The 22,074-nt window shown below is 38.4% G+C and overlaps 1 pseudogene; it reads left to right on the forward strand.

The window, feature by feature from the left end:
* Positions 1 to 22,074, forward strand: part of LOC122134592 — an 82,472-nt pseudogene that overhangs the window by 16,715 nt on the left and 43,683 nt on the right.

Consider the following 22,074-nt stretch of genomic DNA (forward strand, 5'->3'; position numbering starts at 1 on the left):
GTTTCTCAGCATTCCTGTCATGTACCATTGACACAGAACAGTCACACACCTCATCCAACGTCAGCATGCCATTGTGATGCACATTTCCGCTAATGAAAGTTTGGACGTTGCATGTTCTCCATACTATTCATACAAGTAAACAGTCTGGGAACATGTCCTCATTCTTTATTATTTCTACATTTTACAGTAATAGAGTGCTGTAGTGATGTACTCTTTTTGTAGGCCAACCCGGAGTATTGCATCACCCTGGTTCCCTCGTCAAAAACCCAACCGTTTTTTTTTATTGTTATTATTGCAAAACCTAAGCTCTGTGACCATCAAAAGTTTAAGATTCTAAAAGTTTTGTTCATCATGATGACCTTCACAAATGAACACAACATTTATGAACACTAAAGCCTACATGCTGTCGACAGAAGTAAAAGGCTAAACATAGGCTTTAAAGTTTAAACGAACCAAACATCAGTGTCCTCACCATTAAGTTTCTGACAACTCTCTTTCTGTCCTATAAACACTTTCCCTGAAAGTTTGAGTTTGCATGAGTATAATTATGAACAATGAAGCTGTGAAAGCAACTAGTGAGTTTTAAAAATAATTTAAATAATGCTTAATTGTTTTTAAATGCCTAAAACACTTAACCTTGTTAAGCAAAAACCCATTCAAATACCCCACTGACTTCAGGAAGATGGAAGTGAAAGTGCTAATGTTATTACTGGATGTTTTCTGTATTGAAATTCACATGTTTGCTTGAACACTTGTTTCTCCTTCAATAGCTGCTCCAACTTGGCCATTAAATAACGTTATTTTCTGTTGTTTTGGAAATAATGAATCACTAGAATCATCACATTAATTAAGTCTACTGTGTCTGGATATGCTGGATCTAAACTATAACTAACCAATTATTGATCTCCATGCGTTTTGGGCTGCAGTGAGCTGTGCCACTTGGAGGCAGTGTTATACAACTCCAGTAACTGGCAGTGCTCTGAAACCTAGAGAGAATATTCCAGGTCTTTCTGCTTTGTTCATGTATTGTGAGACACCTACCACTTGTGAAATGAACTCTTGTCACTTACTCAATCATGGTTGCTAGTTTGCCATTCATTTCATTCTTGTCCCCCTGAAGGATTTCAGAGTGCTACTTGACGTCCTTTTGCCATGTCACCTAATCAGACGTTCATTAAGAGCATCGTTTTAGAGGTCATGTAGGCTGAGTCTTTCTTTAAAATTCAACAGGAGCATCTGCATTAATGGCATGGATTCAGCTAAAATGTACGGTTACAGAATGTAATTTCTGTCTCCCTTTATTTTTTGCTCACATTGTGTTTGTAACCCGCTGTCTTGCAGGGAGATTCACTTGAGGTCTCTGCTTATATGGTTGATATGGCAACGGCAGGCAGCATTCGTTAATGAAGGGGTTCACGCCGCAATCCCTTGATGAAACGCACAGGTTCTGCCGTGGCACAGCCTAATTAGATAATTACACAAACAAGAGTTGTAGTCTGTCGAATGAAGGGTTGAGCGGCAGAACATTTGCAGGTACCTAAGATAAGATAATGTTTATTTTGAAAAGGCAAATATTGTTTAAAAGTTAAATATTAATATGAATATTGCCAGATTGAATTTAAAATATAATGAAATACAAAATAGTTAATGATTGATAAGCAATAAATTATATATAGTGTAATAAAATGATAAAAATGTAATTATTTTTGTCAATTTCTGTCATTGCTCAAACTCTGTTTGGTTTAACGCTGCTAATAAAAGCATTTGTGACAAAGCAAATACTAGAGAATGACTTGTTTACAGCATTTGCATTAGCTTGACCAACTGAAAAGCAATCTGAACGCTCTGCATATAATGTATTATATATAATATATAACTGTAATTTTCAAACACAAATCAATTAAATTTCAACCTATATTTTTGTCAGAGCTGGCTTAAACACTTGTAGTGATTACAGCTTTGAAACACTGCTTTCATTCTTTTTTACATTCTTTTTTCGTTCGAGTCTCACATCCTTGGTTGTAAGAGCACTAGTGAATTTATGTGGGCAGCTGCTAATTTGCATGGCTTTTGAATATATTTGATCATTTCGTGTTGGCCCGTGACACTTGGCTGCTTTTGATTGCTCTTACTCGAAGTGTAAGTGCATTATGTTTCACGTGTTCTCGTTTGGCATCTGCATTCATGCGTTTACAGGCACGATCTGATTATGCTACAAATGCCTTAAGAATGAAAGCAGGATTAGAAATCACTTCAGCAAGAGTTGCCTGCCAAGCAAATAACCAGGAATGTAATATGAAGTCAGTGCAGTTGTCGTTTGTCATTGGGATAGTCTGCTTGAAGACGTTTCTCCCGTGTAAGATTGTATCTGCTTCATTACCTCCATTACCACGGCCCATTTGCCTCATATCCAAATAAGGGGAATCGAACACGAACCAAGACATGGTCTTCCTCAGTCTTACTTAAGCTTTATTTTTTTTTTTATCTCTCTCTCTCTCTTTCTCTCTCTCTCTCTCGCTCTTCTTTTAGCATCTGTATTCTATCAGGAAGAATGAAAAGACACTACTCATTAGTAGGGAACGTGGTTGACGATTCATCACCTGGGAATTTTTGGAAACCGTAAGTTGTTCAAATTTTTTTTTTCCCTTAAATATACTGTACTTTTCAAAAGTTTGGAAACAATGGTTTTGAAATGTTTTTGATGAAGTCTCTTATGCTTACCAATGCTGCATTTATTTGATCAAATATGCAGTACATTATTACAATTGTAAAAATAATTTTCTATTTCAATATGTTATAAAATGTAATTTATATGTGATGCAAAGCATAATTATTCCAGTTTTCAGTGTCACATGATCCTTCAGAAATCATTCTAAAATGCAGATTTGTTGCTCTTATTGATGCTTAATAATGTTATTAATAATGGTTCTTATTATCAATGTTATGATTATCATGTGCTGCTATTGTACTATTGTGGTTTTTCAGGATTCTTTGGAAACTTTTGTAACATTATAAGTTTTTACTGTCACTGTTTTAATCAGTTGAATGCATATTTGCTGTATTAAACCAGTAATTTCTACTTTATTAAAAAACAATCTCACGCATACCCCAAACATTTGAATGGAAAGTATATCATGGTTTTTGCATAATATTAGGAAGCACAACTCAACTCTTCAACATAATAATAAGAAATGTTCGTGAGCAGCAAATCAGCTTATTAGAATGATTTCTGAAGGATCATGTTACACTGAAGACTAATGATGATGAAATTCAACTTTGCAGCACAGGGATAAATTACATTTTAAAACATATTGCAATAAAAAAGCTATTGTAAATACTATTTGCAATATTAATGTTTTTGCTGAGCACATAAATGCAGAACTGGTGAACATTAGAGACAAACATTTAAAAAATGAAAACATTTAAAACCGACAATATTTCCAAATTTTTGTAAGTATTAGATATATAGATAGATAGATAGATAGAGAGAGAGAGAGAGAGAGAGAGAGAGAGAGAGAGGAGAGATCCGGGAGAGAGAGGAGAGAGAGAGAGAGAGAGAGAGGACGGAGAGAGAGAGTATATGTGTGTGTGTATATGTATTTGTTTAGTTGGTTGTTAGATGGATTTTGGATGATCACACAAATGCTTTTGTTTTAAATGTGTAGTTTGTAGTTTAGTATTTAGGCATTGCACTTCTGTTTGGGCTTTGTTATAATTCAAGTTAGTAACATGGATCTTTCTGTCGTGAGGCTGCCAGAACAGGGTTTGGAGTGAAAGTTCAGTGTGACATCATGAGAAACAAGATGAGATAACAGCATCCCGCAGAGAACCTCATTTCTCCCTAATACGTTCCAGATTCACTCTGTCACTGTGCGCTTGTAGCTTTATAGTGCTGGAGAAAATTCAGATGTTTGCTGCTCTTAACCCTTCTGTTTTTACCCAGAGGCCCCTTTAATATCTCAAAAAGCATTTTCGAGAATGGTTTCTAGCAAAATGCCAAGTTGATAACATTAATCACTCATCTGTGATAACATTAATCACACATCTACTGGTGGTGTCTCTGCAATCCCAGCTATAAAACATATAATGATTTTTTACAAAACATTTTTGGAGACTGTAGCCATCCACTCCTAAAAAAAGAAAAAAAGATTATGCATTGTATATCAGTCCATGTGCATTTGTGTGACTAATTTGTGGTAAACCAGAGGCATAAAACTGTAATGATATCTGTCTGAAAGGTTTTAAATAGGTCAGAGGATCATACTGATAGAACTTTAAGAGAAAATTAGAGGTTAATTTCAAAATTGCTTTTATTATTAATCTCAAAGGGATAGTTTGTCCAAAAATGAAAGTTTTGTCATCATTTACTCACCATTGTCAAGTGATTGAACTCCAAATTTGTTGGGTTCCAACAAAATAATTAAATACTTTTTTGGGTCATATATACACCGTTATATGCAGGATACAACTTGCACAGAAATGTAAACTGGTCAGCTGCTTAGATTGTGGATTAAATATATAATAGTTGGTTAAAAATGGTAAAACTAAATAAAAATAATCAATGACAAAACAAGGCATTTCAGTTGCCAAATGTACAGAAATGTGCCAAGAATAGGGAGTACAAAATGCAGAGTATGTTACAAGGCAAACACATTTAGAAAGTCATCAGCATAGGGTTTGTGAATGAAAGCAGAATTGTCATATTAGTGTTAACTATGCCTTGAAAGTCAGTCTCAGCAGAACCCGAGGGTTTTTAAAACAGACTTTTGCAGTCTTTTTCAGCTGGAGTATAAACATACAGTACAGATAGTGTCTGATATCTCTGGCTCTCTCTTCTAGTGTTTGCCTCATGCACAGTCTTTTGCGTACACGTGCTGCAAGCGCACAGCCAAACACACAAGTGCACAAGCCAGGGAAATGAGAGATAAGTGATCGGAAGAGGGCATCCTGGGGTTTGTTGAGACGTCCCTATGTGAAATTCAACAGGAGATTATGAAGCGCTCGGGCCCCACCTCTCTCTGCCGTGTGCCAGAACAGCATCAAGTCCTTCTAAGACATCAGGGTCATTAAAGCTCCTGAACCTGCCTCAGGCATTTACAGCAGCCCAGTGGCCACATCCACACTAAATCTCACATGTGACTCTTACACAAGAAAAGCTGCAGTGGACTTAGTTTTTAGGGGCCCAGGGATCATTCGAAGGTTCTGAGGTGGATTTGCAAGGAGTTCAGTGAGTAGCCTAAAGGTTTTTAGTCATTTCTGCTTGATAGTGTTAAACTTTGGAGAATGTAACTTCTAATGTCTGCTTCTTTCTGTTAGTCAGTCAGAGTTTATTATTAACCATAGGCTGAATAGGAAAGCGACATGGATTGTTGAAGGTTCACTATTGAAATGTAAGAATCAGTTAACAAATCTGAATTTTACTTTAGACGTCATCTCCATTTAGTTGAGTCTTTGAGATTTGAATAGGTTCACGCTGAGCTCTGAGTGAGGGAGCCTATCAGCAATCATTGTTAAGTGTGCAGTTTGCTGAACAGATATAGGGGTCCCCTGTGGTTCAGTTGAATTGTTGGGAACTGGCCTCTCTATTGTTCACTGCCGTTTACTGTCTGACAACAACAAAGCATTTTTGGGGTCTTATGGGTGTCAGATGTAAGCAGCTCTAGTATGATGGGCTTTTGTTTCTCAGTATGGCAACAGCGGTGTTAGGGATTTTAAAGTGATGGGACGGTCCATTCCCAGCATTCCTCATCAGAGGTCAAGAAACTGAAGATCCCATTTTTTTTCATTGCTTACATCAGATGGGTGTAACACATCTTAACATTCTCATTCCCAAGACTTTTTTAAAAGCATAAATCTAATGTTTTTCATTATGAGACATATTATAAATGTTTGATTAAACTATTGTCTATCATAAAATTACAGTTGCATGAAAAGTAGTTAGTTTTTTAAATAACATGCCTGTATCTTGACCTTCTTGTCTGTAACAAAATCATAACAACAATCAAAAAGATGTGGCATAATTGATACATTTACAATATTATTGGTTTGGCACAGAGGCTCTCAAATTAATTGTAGTTACTACAAAACAAAATACTTTGTTGCACATTTTATTCTATTACCCCATCACTTGAAATTGTTAAAGTGAAATAATTTGGAAACTTTCTTTTAAAAAACAAGCAAACAATCACATTTCATTTTCTTTAATATTTGTTGATTACATACATCACGCTCAACCATTCAACACTGTTAATTAATGGGATGGTTCACCCAAAGATGTATTAACTCCATGGTTTACTCAACCCTAAAGCCATCCTAAGTGTATATGACCAATACAGTCAGAGCAATCAGAGTTCTTCCAAGCTTTATAATGGATGTGAATGGGGTTAAAGATTTTTGAAGACCAAAAAACTTTGTCCATCCGTCATAAAAAGTGTTCCACATGGCTCTGGATGTTGATTTGATATAAGGCCTTTTGAAAGCCAATCAGTGCGTTTGTGTAAGAAAAAATATCTATCATTTGACAGTTAGTGAAAGCTAGAGATTAGAGTTTATAAAGTTTTAGATATGGATTTTTTTTACAAAAATGCATTGGTTCGGAGGCCTTTATTAACCCCCTGGAGCCGTGTGGAGCACTTTTTATGATGTATGGATGTAGTTTTTTTTGGGCTTCAAAATCTTAAAACCCTGTTCACTGTCATTATAAAGCTTGGAAGAGCCAGCAGAGATTTTAATATAACTCTGTATTCATCTGAAAGAAGGAAGTCCCTATACACCTAGGATGGCTTGAGGGATGAGTAAATCATGGGGTAATTTTCATTTTTGGGTAAAACTATCCATTTAAGTTAAAGTAAAAAAAGGCTATAAAATATGATAAAATAAAATCATTCAAATAAATAATTGATAAATAAAAAGTTGTCCCAGAAAAACCTAGCCACACAAACATACTTATCTAAATGTAATATTTTGAATTTGAATTGCATATTAAAATTTCCATCCAATTGGGATTATGCAGATTTTTAACATTAACTTAATGTGATGCATATGCCATTCATACACAAATGAAGCAGGTTTATGGCTAAACATTTGAGTTGTAATTTTGTTTTCCATTTTGTTATATAATTTTTTATATTTGTAAATTTTTAATAAAGGCTTAGTTGTTAAAAGAATTACAAAACTGTTTAGATAAAGTAAAAAAATATATAAAATAAAAAATAAAATATAAAATGGCTCCTATATTATTTAGTTTATTGATCTACTGAAGTCGAAGACCAACATGTTCTGGAAAGGTAAGCACCACCATTGACCATTTGTTGTAAAAGGCTTTAAAATACCATTTTAACCTTTTTATGTAAGTTAATGCTCAATATTTGTTACAAAACATAAACAAACACCCTGCTGTTCTGACAAAATAGGATAACATGGGTTCCTCCCTTGTTGCACCTAGTTGCTCCTGCCAGGTGTGTATCACATGGACAGAATGTTATGTTTGAACAGCTGGAATCTCGTGAATGAGACTGAACCATAAACCAGTCATGTTTATGGCAGCAGAGAACACTAAAACTGGAACTCTGCCACAAGCTCTCAAACTCGTATCGCTCCAGTCATGTTTCCATAAGTGATTTTCCTAAAAAAAAAAAAAAAGGTATTTATTCCATGTGTACGCTTCTCTCATGCTTTCTGAGGCTGGGTTTGATTGTAGGATACTGGATAGCAGGAATAATCTTTCTGCTGTAGAGTGCTTGATAAAATGGCGTTGGTCCTTAGTACAGAAACTACTTTACGTAACATGGTTCTCTCACGATAAAGAAAATCTGTATCAGCAAAGCTATGTGTTTCAGGCTATCCAAACATAATTAATTGATGTGTGATTGGCCGAAGCCAGCATTGGTCTGGAAAAGAGGACAACACTGGCATGGACACAAAATATTTAGTCAGTTCTGAAGAAGGCCAGACATCCATCCAGTGGAGAGGGAGGCGGGGGGTCATATAAGACTTCAGATCAGGACGAGATTTAGGATGGCTCTCTGCCTGGATGAAAGGCCTGTCATGATGAAAGAAAGTAAAAAGCGGATTGGGGTTTTTGGTCAGTCCTGCTTTTAAAAAAACTCTTTCAGTCCTTCCAAACATTAAAAAAGGATCAACATAATCTGTTTTATGCAAGAACAGTTTAACAGACCTGAATACATTTCTCAGGTCTGAGAGTTCTTATGTTCCTCATTTTCATTCTTTTGGTGAAAGTAATGATTATAAGTCCTGTGAGTTCTCCATATTGTGCTTGTTCTTGTGGAAACCTTATCAAAGAGTTACTGGCACGACCTCTAACCTCAACACAGGATTGTTCTTGGCTTGGCAGAATGTGTGTCACGGTTGATTTAATGCATTGAGGGGAGTTATTTGTACGTCCTCAGGAATATGACTCCTATGTAGTACACAGTGAAAGTGGGGGCAAGTTTTAGCTTAAACACACAGAACTGGGATTTATTAACAAGTTCACCTTTTCAAACTGTGTCACATTAGTTTAGTAAGCTTTCACTGCACAGGCAAAGTAAGGCCCTGATATACTCGTTCACGCTCAGGGGTACAACAGAGGTTCAAAAAACTGTTAGCAAACATTCCCAACACCATCAACACTGCCTAGAGCGGTGCATTTAGATGAATTTGTGAATATGTGAATTATATGGATAATAACAAAATAAAACACAACACCCTTTCAGTGGAGGAGAGAAAAGAGCAGTTTAGAAAACATCTGATTATAGCAATGTGGAAGTGTGTTTGCACCAAAACATTTTAAAAGCAAGCAGCTTTACAGTATTAAACATGAAAAAACTATGTTGGTTTAGATTTCAATTAGAATTACTCCAAATGAACGTTGTTTTGGCCCGATTTTGATGAAATTTTGTCACAAGTTTGTTGTTCTTCAATTTAGCTGAAGTGTATTGAAGCTTAATGCTCTTGTAACATACAGGTACCTATGTTTTGATCTTTGTGTTCTATTATTATTTATTTATTTATTTTGGGCTTCTGGTTGCGTGTAATTTATGTTGCTTATACAGCATTAATTTTGATGAATAAAGAAAAAAAGTAACCCTATAAAAATTCTTACTAATAAATACTTTTTCTTTAATTTTTTATTTATAATTGGCTATCTACTTATTTCAGGGATTACTGTTATGTTTTTAATTAAAATGTTAAATTGTAATTGGAAAAAATCCTACAGAGGTCAACCAAAGGAATAGGGAAAAAAAAAAAAAGTAAAAAAAAAAAAAGTTGTTGGGATAACATTATCTTTTATCTGAAATGACGTCACACCATCTCCTTTTTTTAGGGCTGGGCAAGCAAGTAACATGTTATTATCGCGTTAACGCATTAATTGATTAATGCCCAACAATTATTTTATTGCGCATTAACGCAAGTCAGTTTTTTTATTATTATGAAAGTCCGTTGCTCAATGGCTCTGAATACAACCATACAGACAAACCATGGGTCACAGGAGGATGGGTGTGTGTTGATAAGTACTTGGCTTGGGATGGGTGGAAGTGTCATCATGCGTCTCAACCAATGAGAGCATTTGGGGGTGGTGCCTAAGACGCAGCAGTGTTCACATGAAGCGCTCACCGACTTCATAAGTGGGAAATAGGAAGTTTCCGATAGAACGGAAGACCCAACAGTGAAGTGAAGGGCCATCGTTTTTGTTAACGGTGGGGTTTATTTTTTGAGTCATTTGGGAACACGGTAACACATGGCCCTCTCTCACAATATATTGTTTTACAGATCTATCACTTGCCGCTCAGATATGTTCACGCAGTCATGCTACACGTATCAGAAGTTCAGTGCTCTGATACTAAAATGCCGTACCGCGCTCAAGCCCAAGTGAACTGTGCTGTGGCCCACTGCTGCTTCCATCCGACGCCAGGGACCGGATAAACGTACCAAAGCCCAAGGTGCGGCACGGAGCGATCACACTAGTCAAACGAACCGGGTTTGGGGGGTCAAAAACGCTCGGGGCACGGTTAAGATTTTCCTAGTGGAGAGTACACTTATTCTCTCCCGCTTATTCCACACAACAAGTCTCTACCTGTCCGCACCCACACTAGCATATCAAGTGTTGTCCTGCGCTGCACTTTGCTGCGTTGGGTCCCGCGATAGTGCAGGTCTCTACTCGGAGGTCTAGCCTGTGTTATAATTATGATTGACGGGCTCTGGACTCTGAGCATAATCTTGTTTTCTTTTTCTTTCTTACTAACTATAAAACATTTTCTAAATAAAAAACGTTAATGCCCCTGGCAGTGTCAAATAGCTTTGGTTTTTACATTAATTTGATATACATTAATGTTATAAGTTGAGATTTACAAGAAATATTTTTTAAGGAAAACTGCTATAGGAATACTGCTAAAAAATATTAAAAAAAAGAGCATAAAGAGCACTTATTGTTTTAAGTGTTTGCAAACCAAATGTATTGCGGTTTTTGTTCATATCAGTACTTTTAAGTGAAAAAAAAAGTGCACAGTATACTACTTTTGGAATCATTATTCTTGAATTTTTTTGCATACAAAACAATGCTGCATAATCATGCGAATAAAAATGGTTATTCATTACCCTCTTTGACTAGTTCTACTAAACAATATTTCCCAGCACTATTTTACACTTTTGCCATATCTCTTCCAGGGCTCTAGACTAACTTTTTTTGCACTGGTTGCACTGTTGCGCCTAACTTTTTTGTCTTAGTGCACCAGCACAAAAGTTAGGTGCACCAAAATTTTCGACCACCTCGCTTTATTTATTTAACACCCGCAGTTTTACAAGTTCCTTTTTTTCCTTTTTTTTAAATCGCTGTCCATATAGGCAATATAGACTTGTAAGTGTTAAATAACAACATGGGTGTCAACATAAAGTTCTTTATTTGAAGCACAATTCTACAAGAAAGGTAACTTAATGAAAAAGTGTTGGTACTAAAATTGCTTCACTGAGCTGAAATTTAAAACTTAAAACATCTCAAGATATAATGAAATAAAAGCAAAAAGAAAAAAAATCTAAATTAAGTGTTTTAAGGTTGGCTTCAAACTGAAGTCTCATGGCTCAATGTCTTATGGACTATCCTCCATTGCAGTCACATGCCCCTCGGGATGGCCAACTCCTTTAGTTGGCTTCTTGATCTTTGGCCTTGGCTTGGTTAAACCAGCTGGCCCCACTCTTTCTAGCAGCAAACTCTTCCAGACTTGGCCCCTCTACACGGATCTCATCAGATCTTCCACTGTGTCTGAATGAAGGGATTCTCTAGTGTCTGATTTGAAGAGCTAAACAGTCCCTAAACAGATTTATACTACTGTCTCAGCTATTAAAATAGTTCAGTTTTGTATGCCAATAGCAAAGTGATTATATTTTTTGTCTTTTTTTTTATTAAGTTAATTTAGAAATACGTTTGGAGCCATTTTTTGTTTGTAAATATACCGTTTAGTTTTTTTTTTTTTTTTTAAGTAACGACCAATTCTCTTGCTTTTCTTCCTCCAGCGTTTTAGACAATGAGCCTATCTGTTTGATCAATTTTAGCCTTCTCAAATCATCACGACTAATCTATAGATATTAAAAACAGTTCAGGCATATAACAATGTTTAAACATTAGACCCAGATAAATTTGCGCTATTATACAATAGTGGAGTGTGATTGGAGATGCTTCAGGACAGAGATGATCTCCTTACTATTTTCCTCCTGTCACATTTTATGGTAATTACTTTTGCCAGGCTGGTTGCGGCAAGATTGGAGCAGACCTATTGCGTGTACTTTTGAACGGAGAACTGTTCAGCTGCGCTGCTTCTGCAGGACACTACACACCGTCGAGCCGCTTCTAACTCTTATGCACAGTTTTTTGCGGTAGCACACGGTCCCTCATGTTGTTGTTTCCACCAGCGCGGCAATTTTTTTTTTTACACTTTTGGCCATAATTTCTTCCAGGGCTCTAGACCTAACTTTTTGCAGGGGGGGTTGCACTGTTTCCGCCGAACTTTTGTTCCGGTGCACCTACCCCCACTAAATTTTTTTTTGGCCATGAGTTAGGTGCACGCAGCAACCAACAAAAAGTTCTTAGGTGCACCAAACCCTATTTGCTGATCCCGACAGTTCAAACCACAAAAAGTTCTACACCGCAAGCTTGAGCCTATTGGCATGTATTTGAATCTGAGAACTGTTCATGATCTGCACTGCTGCCGTTGCGGGACACTAAACACCGTCGAGCCGCTCTTGACAGTCGCGGGGGTAGCGGAAGGGTTAATAGTTTTTTAGCCGTGAGTGGGTTAGCCGCGTCTCATGTTGTTTCGCCACCAGCCGCAGCAATTTTGCTTTTTTTCATCACTAACTTGATGGATGTCTTAAAATATAAAAGAAAGGAGAAGTCTAAAAACAGATTGGGGGAGGCCCGGCCCATGTCTGAACTTAACTTATGAACGTGAAAATTATTTTTCCCCGAAGCTGAGGGCGTTAAAAAAAGTAGGGGGGGGTGTCTCGTCAGGTGCTCAGGGCTGACAAATGCAGGGGCTCTAGTGTCTGTTGTTGAACCACAGGGAGACTGAGGAGTCGCAGAGACTTTTTTTTTTCCTTGATTGTCTGGTTGCACCGGTGCGCGACCTCTGATTTTTTTTTAGTGACACATTGAGAAATTAGAGAGCACTCTAGAGCCCCTGTCTTACCTTTCTTCCTTTCTTTATTTGTTCCGGAAATAATTATTCCTTAACTTATCATTAAAAAAAAACATTATTTCCCCTTTTTCCCCCATTTATAAGTAGCGATTAGGTTCTAGGTCATAAAATTCATTTGTTTTTTTTTAAAAATTTTGGAATACAGTTGTGTTTTAAAATATTGCGCGTGTGTAAATGGACAAAATCTGCATAGGCCATACCAATTATTTGAGAGATATAAAAAACAATGGTCTTTAAATAAACAGTATCTAGCATCGCAACGTTAAAAAATCCATATGTGGGAAACGTTCATATCTCCCAACAGATACATACATAGCTCACATACACACTGGTCCTCACGTTTGGCCGGCTCTTGCGGGCGGGCCGTACTTCCCTGTAACTAGATCACCACTTGTTTTCTTGCCCACTCACAAAATCCCAGCTGAACCCTCTTCACCTAGCTCGTACGTGTAACAGCTGCAGCGATTGGGTCACATGAGACCCTGGCTATTCTCAGTGTGCTAGAAGGATCCCTCAGGGCTTCGCGCACCCGTAGTCAGACTCGTGAGGATCCACGACTGTCTGAGTCATTATGCCCAAGAGGCAGCTCCTGGATGAATAACATTCAAGCCCACTTCCAGTCAATAGCAACGCGTGACAGTTGTGAGCTTCATTACCAGTGGTAGAGTTAATGCGCAGCGTTACAGGTTAAGGCGAGATTACGGGATTCGGGAATGGACGGGCTGCGGAGTTAAGTAAATAACACACTGATTAGATGCGTGTCAGGTGGGCTTTGGTGTCACTGTTGTCAGGGGGCTCCTTTTTACAGAAAGTTGGGAACAGCAAACAAATGTAAAGGGGCTTCTTGATTTTAATGTGCCAAATTCTGCTTTATCATTGCAAATGCAATGCTTCAGTCAGCCTAGAATAGATGTTAGAATGGGGTGAAAGGAGACAGCATGCTCGTGCTTAAATATCTTTATTCTCTACATACGGGATTTCAACTACCCCGAAAATTTAAAGTTGCGCTCTTACTACATTTACATCTCGATGTATTGTCTTCTATTTTTTTCTGTTCTGTTCGTCTATTGATGGTATTATGTTAATTTTACTTTACAGGTTGGTTTCAGCGTGCTGGGTTTGGTCTTTGCTGTGTGTTTGCGTTGGTAAGTGATGTCGTTTTCCGTGTTTTGTTTTCTATTTTTGTGATTTTTTGGTGTGCTTTATTGTTTTACGTTGTCTGTCTGTTGGTTTGTTTGGTTGTCTTTTGGGTGTTGCTGGGTGTTGGTGTGGCTGCGTGGGGTTTTGGGGTGTGCATGTGTGCTGGTCTGGTGGGGGGTGGTACTAGGCCATTTGGGTTGGTGGTGGGGGGCGGGGGTAGGGGGGGGGGGGTGGTGAGGTGGGACTTGCTAGGGAGGGTAGGGAGAGACTTTATTAGTTGTCACAAAGAAGGACATGTGTGGAACAGAAATAAATCATTCAATGAATGTAAATGTACCTGAAATCAGCCCACACGCAGGATTTCTGAATTCGCCCGGGCCCGACAAGACTATTGGCATAAAAACTATAACAAAAGCAAGAGAAAAAAAGAGAAGACAAGACCGACGAAATACAACCAAAAAAGTATAACAACTCTCCAAAAATCATTTAAACACCAGATTGAAAGAATAACAATAAATCTATAAATGTTTGTATCTAAAGTTTTTAAGTGCTTTGTTTTGTATACATAAGGTTCCCATGGTTTTCACTATATAATGTGTTTTGTACCAGCTTGTCAAAACAGTAACGCCGTCCGTTTTACACTAGTTGCGTTTCCGTTTTAAAATGCATACTTTTTGACTACAGTTAGAACCTATTCCATTTACACGACATCCGGCATTTTTCGACCCTCAAAGAATTGAAGACTTTTGAAATCGCTGCAGACACCCGTTCTAGTTTTGGAAACTACCGGGGTTGCGTTTTTCACGTGGTAAACGTACCAAAACGGAGAAACCTTTTGAACTATCTCTCTCCGATAGGCTGTCATGGCTGCCACACATGCACTATTCTCTGCATATTATCCTTGACGGCCGTGTGGGAAGACAATAACATGCCACTGCGCCATTCGTTGTAACCCATAGATTGTAGGTAGATTCCCCCACTCAACGATCGCGCTCCGAGCACAAGAGACGCGGCTGCGATCTGACATAATAGGGACTCTACCTATTTCGAAGCGATGGCGGTACTCTGCATGATGGTCCACCCCGGGTAGGGGGGATGTGACATCGTTTTTAAGGTTGGTAGTTTATGAACGAACCGTTTCTGAAAACGCATTGAATATTCCCCAGTGTAGACACAGGATCGGTTTGTCATCTACAGATGCCATTGTTACAACGAAAACGCACTAGTGTAGAATGGGCCCTACGAGTACTTAAAGGAATCTATAAAGAAATATATCTTTGACATCCGTCCATTTGATAAGAAAGAATTTCTAATAAACTGCATTTAATAAACCCGCAGAACATGAGTCCAAATGGACCCTCCTAGGGAGTTTATACTTCCGAACCAACTCTACTTTTGTTTGGACCTTGTGGTTCTTGGTGGGGTTGCTGATGTCCCTTGTTTTGTTGTTGTTTTGTTTTTAAACATTAATGTAATATATATAGATCGTGCAGCTTTTTCATGCTTACTACCAGATTAGAGTGGATAAGTGCAACCCCGTCTAGGTCTCCCAGGATCGTGCCCGCAGCTACACCCGCTCGTCAGCCGACGGGGGACGCCGTGCGGCCGGTTCGTTTTTTCTGTTTACTAATCTATTAGCAGGCTATTGTGTAGTATGTCCTTTGGCTTGTGTACTTTCTTTCTACGCATGCTGGGGTGACCACTAGAAATCGGTTTTGCAACATTAACAGATACAGTTTAAACAACAAGACATAATAGATCACTTTTGTGGAGATAGATTAGCGGCTAGGATAGCTAGTGAGAAGGTCGACCAGTATGGGATTAGTATCCAGTATAGAAGCAAAATGAGCAGAGTAATGTTCTATTACGACATTCACAATACAAAATGAGAATGTATAAAGTGTACTAATAACTGTTACTTGTCTTTCTAAAACAGGTCTTCCATCCTTAAGATTGATTTTCATAAATGAGGATTTTATTCAATTATATTTTGCCAATAGTTGTTTTGTCAATCTTTCAGTTTGTTTATGCCATTAGAAGACAGCACGCACGGGGAACTGGGGATTACTGTACTCATCCTCTGCTGTGTCAGATCATTCTCAAGGCAGTCTCGGCCGTTTCCCTCCTGCATATGTCCTGCGGCCCTTCAAGAGCTGGACTGATACGCACTCGGACCTCCCCTATAGCGTTTCTTCAAGCTGACCTTCAAGCCAGATGACCTCTCGCTAGCCTCAGAGCAAGAGCGGTCCAACTATGAACTTTTGACATTCTTAGAACCAAGATTCCCAAACTGATCCAACAGGGATTTCTTCTCATTAGGGCCTGCAATAATCAATATGTCTGTCGTATCCCAGTGAATTCTGATTTATCGATAACCAATGAGCACTCATTACAGTCAAGTCCACTGAAGTGAGATGTCCACTTTAAGGTCTCTGGAGGAGCGGAAGAGTGTTAAGCATGATATAATACTCAACTGAATTGTCGACACAGCAGTTGGTGGTGTTGATTTGAAACCATGTGTTAAAATTACATCATTACGAAGCCGTGCGAACAGCAGTGGAAGTTCCTTGCCCACAAGACTGTCCACCCACGGAAGATCCTGTCATTCATCGAGGGCAGTTCTAGAAGGGTGAATCACCCAACACTGCCTAGCGGTGTTGGCTGATGGGGGACACTGCCCTAGAGAGAGAGTGCAACCGCTTCAAGCATTAGCTGGTCCAGTGAACAAGGACTGATAAACATGTCAAGTACCTATATAACGACCAGTTATTTCACTATAGCCAACACACTGGTTACGTGCAGCACTGAAGCAGTGGGTGCGATGTGTATACTATTCCTAAGGTCTGACTGTTTTAGACATGACCAGCTAGCTACAAACCCCATACTCAGAAATTGCTCCTAGTACTCCCTCAGCACCACCACCCGCCCACCCAAAAAAAAGCATAATAGTAAAAAAGAATACTATCGTCGAACACTCTACACACTGTACTAAAAGAATTGGTTTCTCGTTTCTTGTAATCTGTGTTTCCATGAAGAATAGTTTCAGTGGAAATCTAAACAAGCTTCTTGAGTGTTGTTTTTAAATGTTCTTTCACACTAGTACAGGGTTTCTTTGCCAGATCTTATAAAGGTCTGTAAATTCATAAGCTAGATTGTGTTTACACGTTATGGAAAAAATCTTCCTTGTATTTTTTCTTTGTTTTTTTCCAAGTGTACACATACTTTAGACATCCCCTTTTATTCAGATGATAGCATTACTTGCGACAGACAAAGCTTCTAGATATAGTTTGGAAACCGAACTTAGAAAACTAGATATGCTGTTCACACAGAATCAAATCCTGGGCTGTGAAAACCGGTTTTTCCCTTTGAATTAAGCGATTCTGATCCATTAGCATAATCTTATTGGGTTCTTGTTTTTAGAAATCATAAACTCAATTGCCCTCACTTTTCTCATTAAAACAAAACTCTTATGTTGGTTTCTCAAATAAAGGTCAACTTGCCGTTAAGTAATCCTTTCCACTAGAACAATTCCATATTCGAACGTAACTGTTTTAGCATTGAGAATAGAATGGAGAGTAAACGTTATTATTATTGGTGTAGGGTCCATCTAGTTTGACCCAGTGTTTTTTTTTTTTTTTTTTAATAAATGGAATCAAACTAATGACGAATTTTTATTGACCCGCAGTGTTAACTTACGTGTGCTGCCTAGACATTTTCCCCATTTCAGAAAAATGTATTGCCCCCTCCAATTGTTCCCTACATATTTTCTTTATGTTGTCCTTAAAAAAGGCTTAAATGTACCTTCACCAAAACCTAGAGAACCCCTGTGAAAATGTTTCTTTTTATGAACTGTGTCACTGAAAAGTTCCAAGGAACCAAAATGGTGGTTCTGTGGCATCACAGCGACACTTTAATAAGTGCTGCAGCACGTTGTGCAATAAGAAGTAGTGTCAGACTATTGGTAAGCTTGGTGAACGTGCAGATTTTAGTCCCCCTAAGTGGTCCAGTTTAAGATCGGACAAAGCTGACTTTGCTTTTATCAATGAGCAAGCAGGAACCCACCATAAAAGAAGCATGATAACTGTAACCACCTCTACGGCTTCATGGAGGGGCTTTCTAGGACTGCCCTTCTGCAAATTGATTTCTCATAGTTAAGGAAGAACGCTTTTGCTTATGCTGTATCTTACATGGTTCGGAAACAATGAGCCCCTTTTCAGTACGGTGCATTATTGAAGTCCTGCACATTTTCTTAAGACTGGGGTCAAGTAGTGGATAACAGCCTTTAGCAAGTGTAATATTTTATGCCCATTATAAGATCATTAGCCAGCTTGTAAATGCAATTTTAATACGTGCCATGCCACAATGAATTACAAACTTTAAGGCCATACTTCACATTGTAAACGTAATTGAAGTGCATGCAAGCCGTTTTGGATGCCTTCAACAAAGAGCTGCAAGACTACAGTTAAAGAATCAAATCTCTCAACCATTAAATCAAAAACAAAAACAACACCACTTGTATAATTATCAGAATGCTATACCTCATGTAAGCCCACTGTTATCCGGGCCGGGCTCTAAATAAAGTCTACTCGCGTAAATTGACTATCAAAGCTTAAATGAATCTTTAGAGATTTTAATTGTTTGTATTGTGCCGGCACTAAAACTCCAAAAATGTTTGCCTTTTTAAGCATACTGTGATGCCATGGTCTTTTCTTAAGTATGCAAGCGGCTTTTCTTTTCATTGATAAAAACCCATAACTTTGGTCCCTGCCAGTGGTTCAAAGTAGAGTTCGCGCATGTATCAATAGTCCCTTATCTTGATTTGAGTATTTTTTATTGGTGTTCTCCTGGTGTTTAAGGAGTACCAATGAAAACTAGCAACTTGGACCTTGCCTACACTATCAGAATCTTGTCATTCCTCTGTTTTCTGGGGCAATAAGCTCCTTTATAACCCTCGCACCGGGTGGCGAGGAAGGCCCCGGGGGGCAACACAAAACACTCACCTCGGTGCCCCGACCCCAATTTAGACGGGGGGGGGAACCGTTAACTCACACCCATTCCACCCTTTGAAAAATATATGCATCCTGGCCCTTGCTTGTTTTTTTTTCTAGGTGGCTCACAAAATTTTAATTGCCATTAAATACAATTAAAAAATTTCCTTGTTTCTGGGCTTGGATTGATGTATATAAAAAAGATTTGAACAACTATATCTTATATGGGGAGGGGGAGAGAAGAAGGGAAAAAAAAATATATTTTTTATGTTGTACCCCTTAAACTTTATCATTTGGGCCATTTTTGTGGCATTAAAACTGGCCCCACTACATTTTTGTATGATAAAAAAGTGACAGTACAAGACATGTTATAATGTTACAAAAATATTTCCTATTGTTAGTAAATTCTGTCGCTCGCCCTCTTTCCTCTCTACAAGCTTCACACATTGTGTCTTATAATCAAGAAATCCTCCACAGAACCATAACACATTGACTGTATACCACAATAATGGCAATTTGTTTTTCATTGAGCAGCAATCCGTAGATTAGAACATGGTCCAGAACACTGAAATTTTAATAATAATGGAGTAAACGATGCAAAAAAATGGTTCAACTTTGGAAGCACGGCATAATAGACTTTAAAAAAATATTAGAATGAAAAGTGTCTGGTTTAGGATAGAATGTAAGATATTTGACTAAAAATTTTCGGCAAGGGAACGATGCAAAACAATTTTCAACTTTTTGAAAAGCATCAAAGGGGAAACAAGGATAAGTGTACAGTGGGGGGGAGGGAACAAGAAAAAAAAAGCAGTGGGCAGTATATCAAAGTGATGGGGGGATTTAAAAGGTGTGAGGAACCTTGCCATTGCCCCGATCAAAATTTTTACCTGTAGTTTTGTATCATGGCAATCTCGCGGTTAGTGTTATAACATGTTAAATATTGCCGAGTCATTGGACTAAAGAAAAAAACAAGGATTGGCATGTAATAGTTTGTCAAATATTTTAACAATTTTTAAAACTAAAACCACAAAAAAACCGTGACTGTGGGGAAATACACCAAGTCAAAATTTTTGTTGTCAGGCCAAAGGGCAACATAAAAAAATCGGAATGATATGTAAAAAACAAAACACCTTAGTGGTTATTTCCACATGCTTCTTTCTTGGGTTTTGTTTTGCGTATTATAAAAACACACCTAAGTGAAAGGTCTTCGAAGGTTTCATGTGCTCGATCACTTGCGACATGTCGCCTTTTGACTTGCTCAAGATGTAGCAACTGTGCTATTTCGCCGAGTGTCATACGTCGCGCTCTCCGTGGTACTATCTTGACTCCGTCCTGATCCAGTTTATCCCATGGATGGAAGTGGGTTTAATTCTCAATCAATCAGTCCAGTGCCGTTTTGGGTGCAGGAAAGAGACGAGAGACGTGTCGCCCTAATTAGAACGACTGGGTCAAATGGTTTTGCAGAAGGAAAGGTGGCACCCAGGGGGGGGTACACAACAAAAAAAAAACAGCTGTTAATGGGGGACTGTTCCTTGGAAATCAGGCTGTGGCAGGAAAAGCAATTTGCCACAGTATGGGAATTTCAGTAATGGTTTGAAAAAATGGGGCTCTCCCACTGCACTTTAAATTAAAAGATAGGGGAGGTTTTAAATCACCAAAACCGGTTGACTCTTGTTCCTCAGTAAGGATAAGTTTGAAATCGGCAAGGACCTGGGATTGTTCCTTTCCACTTTTTTTTTGCGTGTCTTTACCTGGGTGATCATTAAAAGAGTTTGCTTGTTCCAAAAGGGGGGTCTTTTTTTTTTTGGACTTTTTATGGGCTTTCCTGTTACTTATTTTCATTCCTTTAGGGTAGCATCGGGCTTTTGGTTTTCCTTTTTGGGTATAGGCTCAACATTGGAAAAAGCGATTTAAAAAATCCACACTGGGCCAAGAGGGGCCCGACCAATGTCAGAGGGGAGGGGGGGGGGACTTAATTAGAGAAGCAGGAAGGATGAACCCCTCCACTGGTAACATTGTGAGGTGCAGCATTGCAATCGGGAGTGTAGCATAATGCCTCAGCCCAAGTTGATAAGTTCTGCCACTACGTTGTGCGAATTTAGTTAGATACCAAGTTGGGTTTCCTTAATTAGCGGTGGATGGGCCTCCAAAAAAGATCACTTCCCAGGGATCACCTATATATTGTCCTTATATTTATTTTTATAAAGTATAACTTAAGTTTATACGGGTACTCCACAGCCTTAATTTAAATATTCTTCACATAAATAATATTGTTGTGAATAAATAATTGTTTATAGAGGGGGTATAATCAAGAGGGAGCATCAAAACTGTCCCTAGGTAATAAGATACGTGCTTTTTAATCTAATCAATATAGATAACTCTTATTCAGACATATGATTCTATTTGGTGAATAATTTATAATAAGTTCTGGTTTCGACATAGCATAAGTGAGTTTTGTAATCAGATAGACAAGTTCGTTATTCTGATGATAAAAACCCAAAAGTTCTCTCTTCTTGCCCCAAGCATTTGAGCAGCTAACAAGAGAAGGGAGCTCCTCTGATTAGCATCTGTAGCGGGCGTTATTCCTTTAATTTAATCGCAGAACTAAAAAGCGTCTCTTAAGCAAAGAAGGGTTGAGGCGAACCCGCGAAGTGGGTGGGGACAAAGAAAAATTACACTCTTAAAGTCTGTCAGCTACAAGTTTCACTGAAATCTATTCGGATCCTCTGCACCGTCGATTGTGGACTTTACTTTATCCAGCTTTTATAAAGACCATTACTTGGATCACGGAAAATAAACGGGAAGCACAAGAAATGATCAGGGCGTCGATGGATCCTTGCGGAGAACCTCTCGTGGAGGCCAGACAAGCGCCGCGAGGTATTACGCGGAGAAGGGAGATCATTGGCGCACGAAAAAACCGGCTGGTCTCTCTGCACCCTCGTTGTCTGATATGTTAAGTGAAATCCTGCAAAAGAAAGTGCCTCAAATAATAATAATATCGTAGTCCTATTCTGTTCTTAGGCTACTATATATATGTGACTATCATGCTGTAGCCATATTTCTGCTAGATATTTTTTAATTTGATATAAATGTTTATTTATGCCTGGCCCCTATTTAAATACACTCTCTCGAATCTTTCTCAAATGTCAGGCAGATGACAAACTCAGCAGCCTAGAAGGTTATCTGTCTGAAGTCCCCATCCCCAGAAGTGATAACCCTCTTGATGCTCAGGGCTTTGATGTTTCTACATGTATAAA

Source organism: Cyprinus carpio, unplaced genomic scaffold (assembly GCF_018340385.1).
Source record: "Cyprinus carpio isolate SPL01 unplaced genomic scaffold, ASM1834038v1 S000006527, whole genome shotgun sequence".
Classification (NCBI taxonomy): Eukaryota; Metazoa; Chordata; class Actinopteri; order Cypriniformes; family Cyprinidae; genus Cyprinus; species Cyprinus carpio.